This window comes from Belonocnema kinseyi, chromosome 3 (assembly GCF_010883055.1).
Source record: "Belonocnema kinseyi isolate 2016_QV_RU_SX_M_011 chromosome 3, B_treatae_v1, whole genome shotgun sequence".
NCBI lineage: Eukaryota > Metazoa > Arthropoda > Insecta > Hymenoptera > Cynipidae > Belonocnema > Belonocnema kinseyi.
In genome coordinates this window covers 101,276,582-101,289,446 of record NC_046659.1, presented here as the reverse complement: position 1 = coordinate 101,289,446, position 12,865 = coordinate 101,276,582, and the positions used below count along the sequence as shown (strand labels likewise).

The 12,865-nt window shown below is 27.6% G+C and overlaps 1 protein-coding gene across 4 annotated transcripts in view; it reads left to right on the top strand.

Annotated features, from left to right (window-relative positions):
* The window catches only part of LOC117169199, a 74,158-nt gene that overhangs the window by 24,525 nt on the left and 36,768 nt on the right, over window positions 1-12,865 (top strand). Inside the window, exon 2 of one of the 4 annotated variants that reach the window (XM_033355439.1) lies at window positions 4,812-4,954. The exons of the other annotated variants lie outside the window; for them this stretch is intronic. The gene's annotated coding sequence lies outside the window, so the exon portion shown is untranslated. The remainder of the gene's footprint in view (window positions 1-4,811; window positions 4,955-12,865) is intronic. 4 annotated transcript variants of the gene reach the window in all.

The window sequence follows — 12,865 nt, the reverse complement described above, 5'->3', positions numbered from 1 at the left end:
AATATTGAGTGAATAGGTATTGAGACTGATTATTGAGCGAATGAGTATTGAGACAATGTGTATTGAGAGAATAAATATTGAGAGAATGAGTATTAAAAGAATGATTAATGAACGAATAATTATTGAAGGAATAAACAATGTACAAAAGAGTACTGAAAGAATAAGTATTAAAATAATTAGTATTGTTAAAATATGTATTGAAAAAATGAGTATTGTGAGAATGTGTATTGAGATAATGAACATTGAACGAATGCGTAATAATCATATGAACCCTTATGAAAAAGAAGTATTGGTAAGCATTTTATTCCAGTACTTATTCGCTAAAAAATTATTATATCCAATACTTACCAATACTTCTTTTTCATAAGAGAGTAATGAAAGAATGATCACTATGAAAAAATGAATATTGAGAGAATAAGTATCGAGAGAATAAATATTGAGAGAATGAGTAAAGAACTAATGATTATTGACAAAATGATTATTGCAGGAATGAGTAATGAACGAATGAGTATAAAAAGAATGAGTATTGATAGAATGAGTATCATGAGATTGATTATTGAAAAAATGAGTATATTGAAAGAATAAATATTGATAAAATGAGTAGTGAGAGAATGAGTATTGAGAGAATGAGCCATGTGTACCTCTATTAATCTTGAACATGATTGAAATGTTTGATTTATTCACACTTCTTTAAATATAATACGTTTATTTTTATGTTATTTCGTTCTGAGATTTGATTTTAACAAAAAATATAGCTTTTTGATTATTTTTGTGTGTTTTTTTTAAGTTACAGTGTGTGGCAGAATTTCCCTCTTTCCTTTTCTAGCTCTAAAAATTACGATTCAAAACTTAAAAAATTTTGTAAACATTTATAATTTATTGGAGAAATATAATATATGTAAGATATTATAATTTCAATGTTTATTATATCAATTTTTACTTTTTAGTATTCTCATATTTCAAATTAATCAACTGTTAAATATTAAAATTAATAGAAAATCAGTAAAATTTATTCAAATAATTCAATCCTTACGAAAATTGAATACAGAAAAATTTCTATTGCAACTGATTATTATTGCATTTTTTGCATTTTCAGAAGTCACTTCCTTTTATTCATGTGTTCTTCCTGAAGTTATGTACCAAACAAAAGAAAAAAATGTGACTTTTACAACCGCAAGAACACCATTATTGCAACTAACAGCTCAATTACCTAAAACCAATTGGATTGTAAAAACGATAATGAATTTTACAAGGTGAGAGTGGGATAATGAGATATGCAACAGTTATGAAGCGATTTTAATGAATAATATTGATAGCGTATAACATATAACCAGTAACAGTGAAAGAAATCGGTACATGTAACGTCAGCCTTTTGTCTTGCAATGACTTGTGCGTTCATATGAATCCCGAATCACGTACGAATTCAGTATTGAGTATATGTATATACCATGTGCGAGCGTGACGTAACGTGGGAGGGTCATCACATCAGAGCCGCGAGGCAGTTGTCATTTTTGCACTTTCTCCAGTGAAAGAAGAAGCATAGTCATTCTCATGCTCCATCAATCCCACTGCATTACCCTTCCGTGAATACCGTTTCATATATGTGCAATATTTACAATTATTACACATCCGGCAGCTTCAATTTTCTTCTTCGAATTACTGCATTGTAAACAAACCGTACATTTACGATCTTTAAGTCAGTTGACAAATATTAGAGAAAACTTGACCATAATAAATTAATTTCGACTTTTAGTTAGTTAGTTATGAATTTGATTATTTTCTTGAAAATTCAACAACTTTGTTAAAAGATCATCCTTTTTGGTTTAACATTGAACTGTTTTGTCGAAAATTCGTCCTTTTCCGGTAAAAATTTAACTGTTTTGGTAGAAAATTCCTAGTTTGAAAATTAAACTTTTTTATAGAAATTTCATCTTTTTGGTTAAATATCCAACTATTTTTGGCTAAAAGTTTGTTGTTGTTGTTGAAAAGTCTACTATACGATTTCTGGCTGAGAATTCATCTTTTTTTTTAATTTCTATTATTTGGTTTAAAATTCAACAATTTTGTTTGAATGTCACTTTGGGTTTGGTTAAAAGTTTAACTGTTCTATTCAAAATTCCTTCTTTATATTGTTAAAAGTTAATTGTTAAAACTACAAATTTAACTATTTCATTTTTGGTAGGAAATTGATCTTTTTTAGTAAAAAAATCAACTCTTTGTTAAATTTTTTTCTTTCTGTGCCAAAATTTAATCTCCTGGGTTAAAAATTTAACTTTTCATTGAAAATTCAACTAATTGGTGAAAAGTTCAATTATTTTATTTCAAATTAATTTTCTTGGTTGAAGATTTATCAGTTTACTTGCAGATTTCTGTCTTTAAGTGAAAATTTAACTTTTTTTTATAAAAACGCCTTTTTTTAACTACTTCATTTTGGGGAAAGTTTGTCTTTTTTAGTTGAAAATTCGTTTTTCTTTGCTTGATAATTTGATATTTGACTAAACATTTTACTGTTTAAATTTTGTTTAAAAATGTACCTTTTTTAGTTAAAAATGCAACTATTTAGTATAAAATTAATATATTTAGTTGAAAATTCAAATAATTGGTTGAAAGTTGAATTATTTTTTTAAGGATTAATTTTTTTGATTGGACATTCATTATTTTTGTTTCCTTTTGTTTTGGGTAAAAATTATTTTTTAAAATGAAAATTCATCTTTTTACTGAAGATTTAGCTTTACCATTGTTTATAAAGAATTGTATCCTTTTTGGTTCAAAATTCAACTATTTGGTTGAAAATTTAAGTATTTTGTTGAAAATTCGCGTCTTTTAGCAGAAATGTAATCCTTTGGTTTCAACATTAATTCTTGTGGTTGAAAATTCAACTACTTGGTTAAAATTTAAATTACTTTTTTGAAAATGTTTGAATGTTTTGTTTGAATGAAAATTCAATAATTTCATTAAAAATTTGTTTTTGGTTGAAAATCAATTTTTTCCACTGCAAATTCGATTATTCCAGTTAAAAAATCATTATTTTACTTGAAAATTTATCTCTTTTGATAGCATTATTTTTTGGCCGAGAATTGATCGTTTTTGGTTACAAATTTTGTTATTTCGTTATAAATTTAACAATTTGGTTAGAAAGTCATTAATTATGGCGGAGAATTTAACTATTTTGTTGAAAATTCTTCTTTTTGGATTGAAAACTGAACTCCATTGTTAAAAATTCCTTTTTTGTTGTTGAAGATTCATAATATTAGTTGAAAATTCATCTATTTAGCTTCAAATTGAACTATTTTGTTCAAAATTCGTTTTCGGTCTAGTGTAAAATTATTTTTTTAACTAAGCATATTACTATTTTGTTTTTAGTTGAAAATGTATCTTCTTTGATTAAATATTGAACTATTTGATATAAAATTGTTCGTTTTCACTTGAAAATTTATCGTTTTCTAAAAAACTTTTAGTGAGTCCTAGGAAGTTGTAAATAATCCAAAAGCCGAAGTTGGAATTAGTTGGATTTGAAGGAATACTTTTACAAAGAAAAAATTAATTTCCAGAACCCAATATAGAAATTTTTTTATTTTTCTTCCACCCTGAACTTTAAAGTTTTCTAAAACATTCCTTGTTTGAAAAATATTATATTTTTAATAAAAAGGCTAACAGCTGCCACTCGTCAGTTTGTATGAATGAAGTTGTTTAAAAATTCATTTTGTATAAGTAAAAGTGTGTCATTTTGATCTTAAGTTGATAACCGGAATGATATGCAACGGTTTGATATCCCGGTGTTTTTACTGTGCATGAATAACTATCTAATCAAAGTTACATTATACAGCAAAGTATTTCCTTGCTTTGAAGAAATTGCTTCTCAGTCTGCTTTTCTATAATAAGAGATTGAATAAAAAAAGTAGACAAACCGATGATATTGCGCAAGAGTCGTCGCTCTCTCCACTCGTTTTTGCTATGTTGGGTTGTCGATGGACAAGCGAAAAAAAGGACCTAACGAAATTCTTTGTTCAGCTGAAGAGAATGAGCGGAGGTAATTTGGTTCGTCCCGCGATGGTCTAACAAGCATCTCTTCTTTTTTAGAAATCGCCTAACGAAGAGATAAGTAATAGATTATGTCTCTGGACCCTGTAAGACATGTGAAAGTGGCCTTCTCGTTGGACAAGGTGTATCCTTTTCAGTCCCTGCGCAATCATCAAAATTGGGTATACATACGACATACGCATACTTTGTTCAATATTCACATTTATTGTGTACATTTGGATCTGTAATGAAACGAACTTGGCAGCTCGAAGGCAGTTTTTCAACAGCGCAGCGAGTTTTCACGAGACGACCCTGAGTGAGTTCGAGTGAAAGTTTGCGAGTTAAATATTTTCATGACTGCTCCCAGGATGAGAGATCTCCCTCGCAAGGAGATACTGATTCGAGCACTTGTCACGATTTTATGCCCATCAGTACAGAGTATAGCCGTTGCACTCTAGAAGCACACCTGCAATAGAGGAGTAAATAGCCATTATCTTCGATAACTCCATTATCATCAGTGATAGTTTATTTTTTAGTAATCTCTTCTTCAATCTTCTAGATTTTCAGATTGATGGATGTGTATTCTTTGTTTTAAATGTCATGGTTAAATGATGTAATTTATTTCGAATAGGTACGGGAAAAAATGTGGTATTGAAGAGTGTGGTATTGAAGAATGTGGTATTGTTGGATGTGTTAAATGTTAAACATCAAACGAACTTGTAGGCACTGAGGCTTCGGAACACGCGGCCGATCATCACAGTTGACTAAACAATAACTGCGTTTGAAATTAGCTCAAGATCCTCATAATGTTGCTCGACACTCTAGATTATAAACTAAGTGCGAAGATACGATAAACTGACTACGTCAACGTGAAAGTGGATGACGGCGGAATGCGGGCTACAAAGAAAAGCGGCACGCGCTGCTGATGCAGTAGGTATGGGTTTAATTAATTTTCAAACTTGGGCATACTTTACTCTTTTTGAAATTGCGCAGTTTTTATGGATTTTTTTGTAATTGGATTGCGTTTTATGGTGTGACTAAATTTGGCAAGTTTACTTTGGGACCTGTATGTTGGGTAAAACGTAAGTTTTTTAAATTGGTTGCTTCAACAAAGTTTTTACTTGATCTGTTCGTTTGCAAAATGAGAACTTGAAAAGATTCATACCATGGTAAATAGTAAACATTGAGGAAAGGTGCCACCATAGAAAACACAGAGTCAATTCAGTACCAATTTCGAACTTTGGGTGCCCATTAGAAATAAAAATTAAGGGATTTTCAAAAACAAGGTCATGCTACAAGGAGGGGGGGGGGGCGGAGCTACAGGTTTTGGGACGTAGGGGATGGGGCTAATGAAGAATATAGCATAACATCTGGAAAACTAAAAATGAGTGATTTTTTTACAATAAAGCATCTAAATGCAGACATACAACTATTTTCCGCTGAAAATTAATTATTTTTAATTGATAAGTCTACTAAATAGAGATGAATTCTGAACCAAAAATATAATATTATATTTTTGGTTCAGAATTCATCTATTTTAGTTAAAAATTTTACTATTTGGTGACAGATTTATCTATGTTTCTGACAGTTCGTTTTTAGTTGTAAAATTAATTTTATTGACTAAAACTTTAACCAATCCATTTTTGGCTGAAAACTGAACGTTTTTAGTTAAAAATTCAAGTATTACATTTTTTGCTGACAATTCAGACCTTTTGATTGAAAATTCGAATACTTGGTTGAAAGTTAAACTGCATTGTTAAAGAATCATTTTATTGATTGAACATGGAACTGTTTTTTTGAATTTTTTTTTATTGAAAATTTGATTATTCTATTTTTGGTTGAAAATTAATCGGTAAAAAACTCATTTTAATTGATAAATATTTAAGTATTTTTTTCGAAAGTCGTATTTGTTGCAAATTAATAGCTTTTGTTGAAAATTCAACTGTAGTCAACTGTAGTTAAACTTCTTTGGTGATGAATCACTTTTGCTGAAGATTAATAATTTGAGTAAAAAACTGAACTATTATTTTGAAAATTTAACTGTTTTGTTGAATATTTGTCTTTTTTATATAAAATTCGACCTTTTGTACTGAAACTTGAACTGTCTTCTAAAAAATTGGCCTGTTCAGCTGAAAAATAAAACTATTTGATTGAAAGATGAACTGCTTTGTTAAACATTCCTTTTATTGGTTTAGAATTTATCTATTTTGTTGATACATTTTTTTATAGTTGGAAATGAATATTTGAAATTTAACGATTCTATTATTGGTTGCAAATGAAACGTTTTTAGTGAAAAATTTAATAATATAGCGGAAAATTGATGTACTTTTTTGCAAATTTGCCTTTTCTGCTAGAAAATTAATCTTCTTGAATGAAAAATTCCACTTTTTAATAGAAAGTTGAACCAGTTTGTTGAAAAATCAATTTATTATTTAAAGATCCGTCTCTTTGGTTGGAAAGTAAATATTTTGTTGAAAATTAATTTTTGCTTTTTGTTTAAAATATATATTTTGAACTGCAAACTAAACTATTCTATTTCTTGTTGAACACTTATCGTTTTTAATTTAAAATTCATTTATTTGGCTTTAAGATTCAATTTGTTGTCTGAAAATTCGTCTTTTTGGGTTAAAAATTCTATTATTTTCATTGAAAATTTAAGGATTTCATTACAAATTAACTTTTACATTTAAAATTTAACTGTTTTTTTAAGCATTCACCTTTTAAGTTTAAACATTTAACCTTTTTTTATTTCTTGACTGAAAAATCTTTCCTGATAGAAAATTTAACACTTTTGTTGAAATTTCGTAATTTTGGTTAAAAAATGTATCTCTTTCGGAATAAATTTTATCCCTTTTTGGTTAAAAATGCACATTTTTGGTTCAAAATTATTCTATTTTGATTGACGATTGAACTATTTTGTTAAAAATACGTCTCTTTTGGTTGAACTCGATTATTTTTAAATAAAAATAAAATATTTTTTAGTTGGAATATCAACTAATATATTTTTCTTCGAGAATTAATTTTTCTTCATTGAAAACTCAACTAATTTATTGAAGCTTGAACTTCTTTGTTAAAAATTATTTTTTATGGTTGAAGACTCATAATTTTAGCTAAAAATGGAAATAATGTTTAAGAAAAACTGAATCTTTGTATTTAATTACTAAGAAATTAAAAAGTTATGATTATATTATATGGTAAAGAGTGATTAACATTTATAAAAGATCCTTTTATTGAATGCGGCTGTCTCTCACCTCACGAATATTTTCAGATGGAAATAAAAATCATCGGATGGCGCTCTCGCATTGAACAAAAAAAATATATTTAAAAAAAGGACCCATTATTTATTATAAAATCCTATAAAAATTTCTTCATTTTTTAATAATTAAACATAGAAAACGATTTTTCTTAAGTTGCTGGACCTATTATTTTCATTTTCATCTCAAAATATTTGCGGGATACCATATCAACATAATACTATGTAATAATAATTACCATTTTTTAAATTTATACCCGATAGAGGGAAAAACCCTTAAGTTATAAAATGTATAAAATATACAATTACAGTCGTTTAAAGGTAATTTAAATATATAGCATTTAAAAAAATATTAAATGATGATTCCTAATGGGCACCCTATATTTCTGATATTAAAATAATTGACAAGAAAATATATACTCTTAGAGGTGTCTCAGATTTAAACGCAGAAAATGGATAATTACAATGAAAATGTAAAAAAAGAATTAGTTTCATAACACTGTTTGATTTTTCTGTATGTACAGATTAAAAACTTGAATTCCTTTCACTAATTTGAAACAGTTTAAAGAAATATCACTTTCTTTTCAAGTTTTTCAAATATATGGATACTATTTCAATCATAGACCCACATTTCAATTATGGACTGCTGTTTCAATGAAAGATCCAGTTTCGATCAGAGATCCAGTTTCATCTATAGCACTAATTGCACATGGTTCTTACGAAGTTGATAGTTGAAAGTTCAAATTTCCAAGCTAAAATTCACACGAATTAAATATAATTACTACAATATTCTTTATTATAAGCATTTAAAAATTATATCTCAAAATAATGCGTAAAAATCCGAGTTCATATCATTAAGATGAAAGAAGTCGTTTCGCATATTTACCTTTCCCATACAAATTTTCGTTCACAAAACTGAAAGCATACTTTGAACTATATGGTCAAATATAAAAAATTACATCATCTTCGAACTTTCTCCGAAACGTTTGAATAATTACTCTCTCAAGAAAGGTATTTTCCTTTCTTTTGTTGAAGAGGAATCATCCACACGAAGGAATTCATTATTTTCTCCATTTGCCACACATATTACCATTTTTATTATTTTCATAAGTATAGCTTCAGAGTTTTTCAGTAAAAAAAATTTCTACGTGATTGTATATAATCTTCTTCCTTTTGAAGTCAAGTTTGAAATAAGAGTAATTGCAGAAAAAAAAAAGATATTTGAAGAAGCTGCAGACACAAAAGTTTGAGTTCGCACATACCTGTGATGTAAAAGGGAAAGCTGAATGCTTGTTGATTGAGGTACCTACTTTTTTCCTGTCGATCGATTAACACAACATAATGCGTGTTCTTGAAGTGGACTCGTATAGGCGTATACGTATCATGTACCTTTCATTATCAAATTTTTGTTACTAGTACTCCATGAATGATTCAGAGTGAAGAAGTCACATGTTACATAAATTTTACCTCAGTCTGGTGGTCTCCTTTTCACTTTAATTCCAAGGTCATAGACTTTCGTTAGCCTACAAAACCGAAGATTCTGACTTGAATTTCAGAGACTTTAATTCCAGTGAAAAATACATTTTTCTGGTAAGGTCAGGAATTCAGACATGAAGTGGAAGAAATTTTGACAAAGATAAGAGCACGGATAAGATGATGGCTTTATATTTGGTCGTATTTTACTAATTAATCTCTTGGAACAAATTTTCACTGCTTTAATTTTTTTAAACATGTACTTTTATGTAGAAAAATGTTTAAAATTCAACAGAAAAATACAATTAATACGAAATAGGTGATTTGTTCTTGTATTTTATTGTAGAAAAGTAAAAAAATAATATTAAAGTATAAGTGCCTACAGTTCAAAAAATTGTATAACTCTATATTAATAGTTTCTTTAGTTTTTTGTAGAAATCTATAAGGTGCTTTAAATATGTTGTAAATACTGGTATTTATTGCAGAAATATATAATAAGAATCCATGTCAACGTTTCGACTTGTCCTTTACTGTCAATTTTAATAGAACATGTAATATATAAATTACTAAAAGGAACTACAGTTTTTATTTAATATAAAACTTTTAGCAAGAACTTTTGCTGGTACATATAATAAATATATATTAAGCAGGAATTCCAATTACGCAACATTTTTCGTAAATTAAAATTTTACCGAGATATCCACATCTGTCAAACGTCATTTTAAATCAGAAATGTTATTTATTTTTCAAAATAATTTTATGTTAATTAATTCAGACATGCAAATGCATTTTTATGCATAAGACCTTACTTAAAAGAGTGTATAAGTTTATTATGCAATATATTAACAATCAGTGACACATTCATCACTGTTGAATTAATAATAAAAGCAATGGATTTTATCACATTAAAATTACATCAATTTTTAAAAACGCACCTAACTTCAGTTCCGTATCAGATCAAGAGTGATCTTTAAAATAATGTCAAACCTATAAAAAATACAAAATTTTGAAGCTTTTTAAAGATATTTAAATGTTTTAAGAAAAAAAATTAAGATGGCTGAGAAAATTAAAATGATTTTTTTCTGGAAAAATTAATGGTCGGAAAATATTTTAAAATATCACAACAAAAATATTTTAATTAATGAAGAACAATCAAATATTCATTAATTTGGACTTCTAGTTTTTCCTCGAAAAACGAAAAATGATTTTTTGTTGAAAAATTTATTTTAAAAGACTTCGAAAATTTTCAAAAATAAATCTGAAAGATTGTACGGCAATTTTTTTAGTCTTGCACGATTTATTAATAATTGTACGAAAAGTTTAAGTTCCCGGGTAATAACAATATCTTCAATAGAGTCCTCAAAAATATTTAAATGATTTTTTTCAACAAATTTTTATGCGAATATTCAAAAAGATTTTAAAAAACAACACATTCTGAACAATAAATAACAATTGAACAGGTATTAATTTGGAAAACATTTGAAAAATTTTAAGATATATTTAGAAGTTTTGAAAAAATTCAAAAATAATTTAATCTTAAAAAAGATTTCAAAACATTTAAAAAAAAATTTAGATTTTTTGAAAATTTCGCATAAAAAGTTTAGAAGTCTCTTAGGAATTTTATTTTTTTTTTTATTTTATTTTTAGTTTCAAAATAATAAAATTTGTGTATCAAAATTCCTAGAACAAAACTAAAAATGATTTTTTAGTCGAAAAATTAATTAATAAAGAAGAATTTTGAAGACTTTCAAAAAATGGTAGAAAAAATTCGAATTTCAATATAATAACAAAATTTTCAGTAGATTCTTGGAACATTTTTAAATGTTAAAGTTTTAAATTCAAAAGTACTCCACTGACAGTGTTTTAATTTGCAGTTAAGTTCTTATAACTTTAAATTAAAAAAATGTATTTTCAAGAGTTCGAATATTTTAGTTTCAATAACCGTGTTAAAAAATTGAGAACATCGCAATGACATAATTTAAAAGGACATACATGGTGTGCAATTGATTGCTATATATTTGAAAAAAACTTCAAACTTAAGGATTTTTGATTTAATAACGATTATTCATTATTGTTTTTTTCATATTCTATCATTGCTTTAAAGTTCAAATATATATATTTTTAAATACCTATCATGTATACATCTTAATTTGAAATTATCCCATTTCCATATTTCAAATATTTGCTATTCTAGGTCAAAAAAGAACAACTTTCTGAATACAAAACCTCTAAATTCTTGTAAATTCTTATAGTTGTACTTTCTTTTTAAATTTTTGTAGGAAATTAAAACTGCAATAAGATGCAACAATATCCAAAAAATTACAAAAAGCCTCCCAATAGTAGAAAAAAGTTGTATACTTTTCTGTAATTTTTGGTTGAAATTTATTGCATTTATTTGTAAAATAGTTTCTTTTTTGTGTACTTTTTTGTAAACATTTTTCCACCAGGTTATGTTTGTTTTAAGTAGTTTTCCCAGATACCAAATATGAACTGAAATAGAACTTTTTGTTATTCTGTATAACATGATAAAAAGTAGTTTAGGAATGGCAGTTGTTGCAATGAGTTTTGCAAAAGAAGAAAATTTACGAGATCAAGAAACGAAAGAAATACGAGGCCTATACGGCGCCACAATATTTTATGGCGAACATTTTACATTCCATGGTATTACTTAATGTTGTTTATAGCATAAAGAACTTTAATGTGCTAATATATTGCAACTGCCTCTAGAAAAATATTTAGCTCCAGATCCAAAATGGGGAGTAATGGTATAATAGTATACAAAAATTTGTAATAATTTACATAATTTCCAAATTAGCCGAGCGTTAAATTTCGAAATTATTGGCCAAGAAGCAGGTGCAAATTTATGCGAGAATTATTAGCGTACTAAGTACTCGTTCAGGGCTGTTCTATTTCTTATATTTTGAAAGAATTAGAATTGTTCAATGTTAAATACACTTATCTCTGCGTGAAATAAACAAATGTTATTTTATGTCTATCAAATTTAAAATTATCAATGATTCAAGTTTCGTGATATTAAATTAAAAATGCTCAAAACATAAAATTGTATCATTTTTAGGCCTTTTCAACTTTTCGTTGTTTATTTCCAACACTCAAAATTTGATATTGTTAATTTGAACTCGAGGGAACAACCACAACTTGATTTAGGTGTACACTGTACATTTGTTTCTAAATTCCTTTGAACTCCTTTAAATTCCGCTAAACTAAACTGAATTCCCTTGAATTATTTTGAAGTTTTCTTGAATTTTTTGCAATCCCTTTGGATCCTTTAAATACTTCTTATTCCATTGAATTCTTTGTATTCTTTGAATTCAGGTGTACGTCGAACTTGTTAGTTATCAATCGTTCATTTTTTCTTTTCGTGCATTTAAAGTGTATGCAAGGGAGATTTTTCCGCATCGAGGCGAAACCGGGCGGAAAAGTTTAATTTTCACCCGATTTACATGCCCTCCATGGCACAACTTTGATGCAGGTTAGGGAACGCCCATTAATTACATTAGGATGATTTTTGCCCCCCCCCCCTCTTTTTAGGTCAGATTTTTATGAAAGTTCATTTTTTAAACCAACAAAAACTCTTAAAAAACTAAACTATACAACAAAATCGCACAAGGAGACTTGAAAAGCATTATGCTAATTAAAAAAACTGTTAAAAAAACTCAAGAAAATCAATCTGTGAAAAATACTTGCACAAAAAGAGTTACAATAAGAGAAATTTGTTTTCAAATAATACTGCAAAGCGGCTCATTAGAGACAGATATATGACAATTGAAAAATAGAGAAAAAAGAAGAAGACATCCGAACCACCTCTCTCTCTCTCTCGCTTCTTTATTATTCATCCGTCTTTTTTATACTAGAAGGATCCTGATAGGTTTCGAGGCCTTTTAGGCTTCCTCTTCAGGGAAATTTTTATAGGAAACTAATAGGGAATATTTGTATGTTATGCTATTATTATATATAAAGCAGAATTGAATTTGAAGTTCATTATTAAGGAATTATTACCAACACTTACAGTCTGTCAAGTTAAAGCGTGGGTGGCTTTACTCGCAGTCGGTAAGGTGTATCGACATGATTTTGGTGTCAAAATATTAAGAAGAGCTCCCT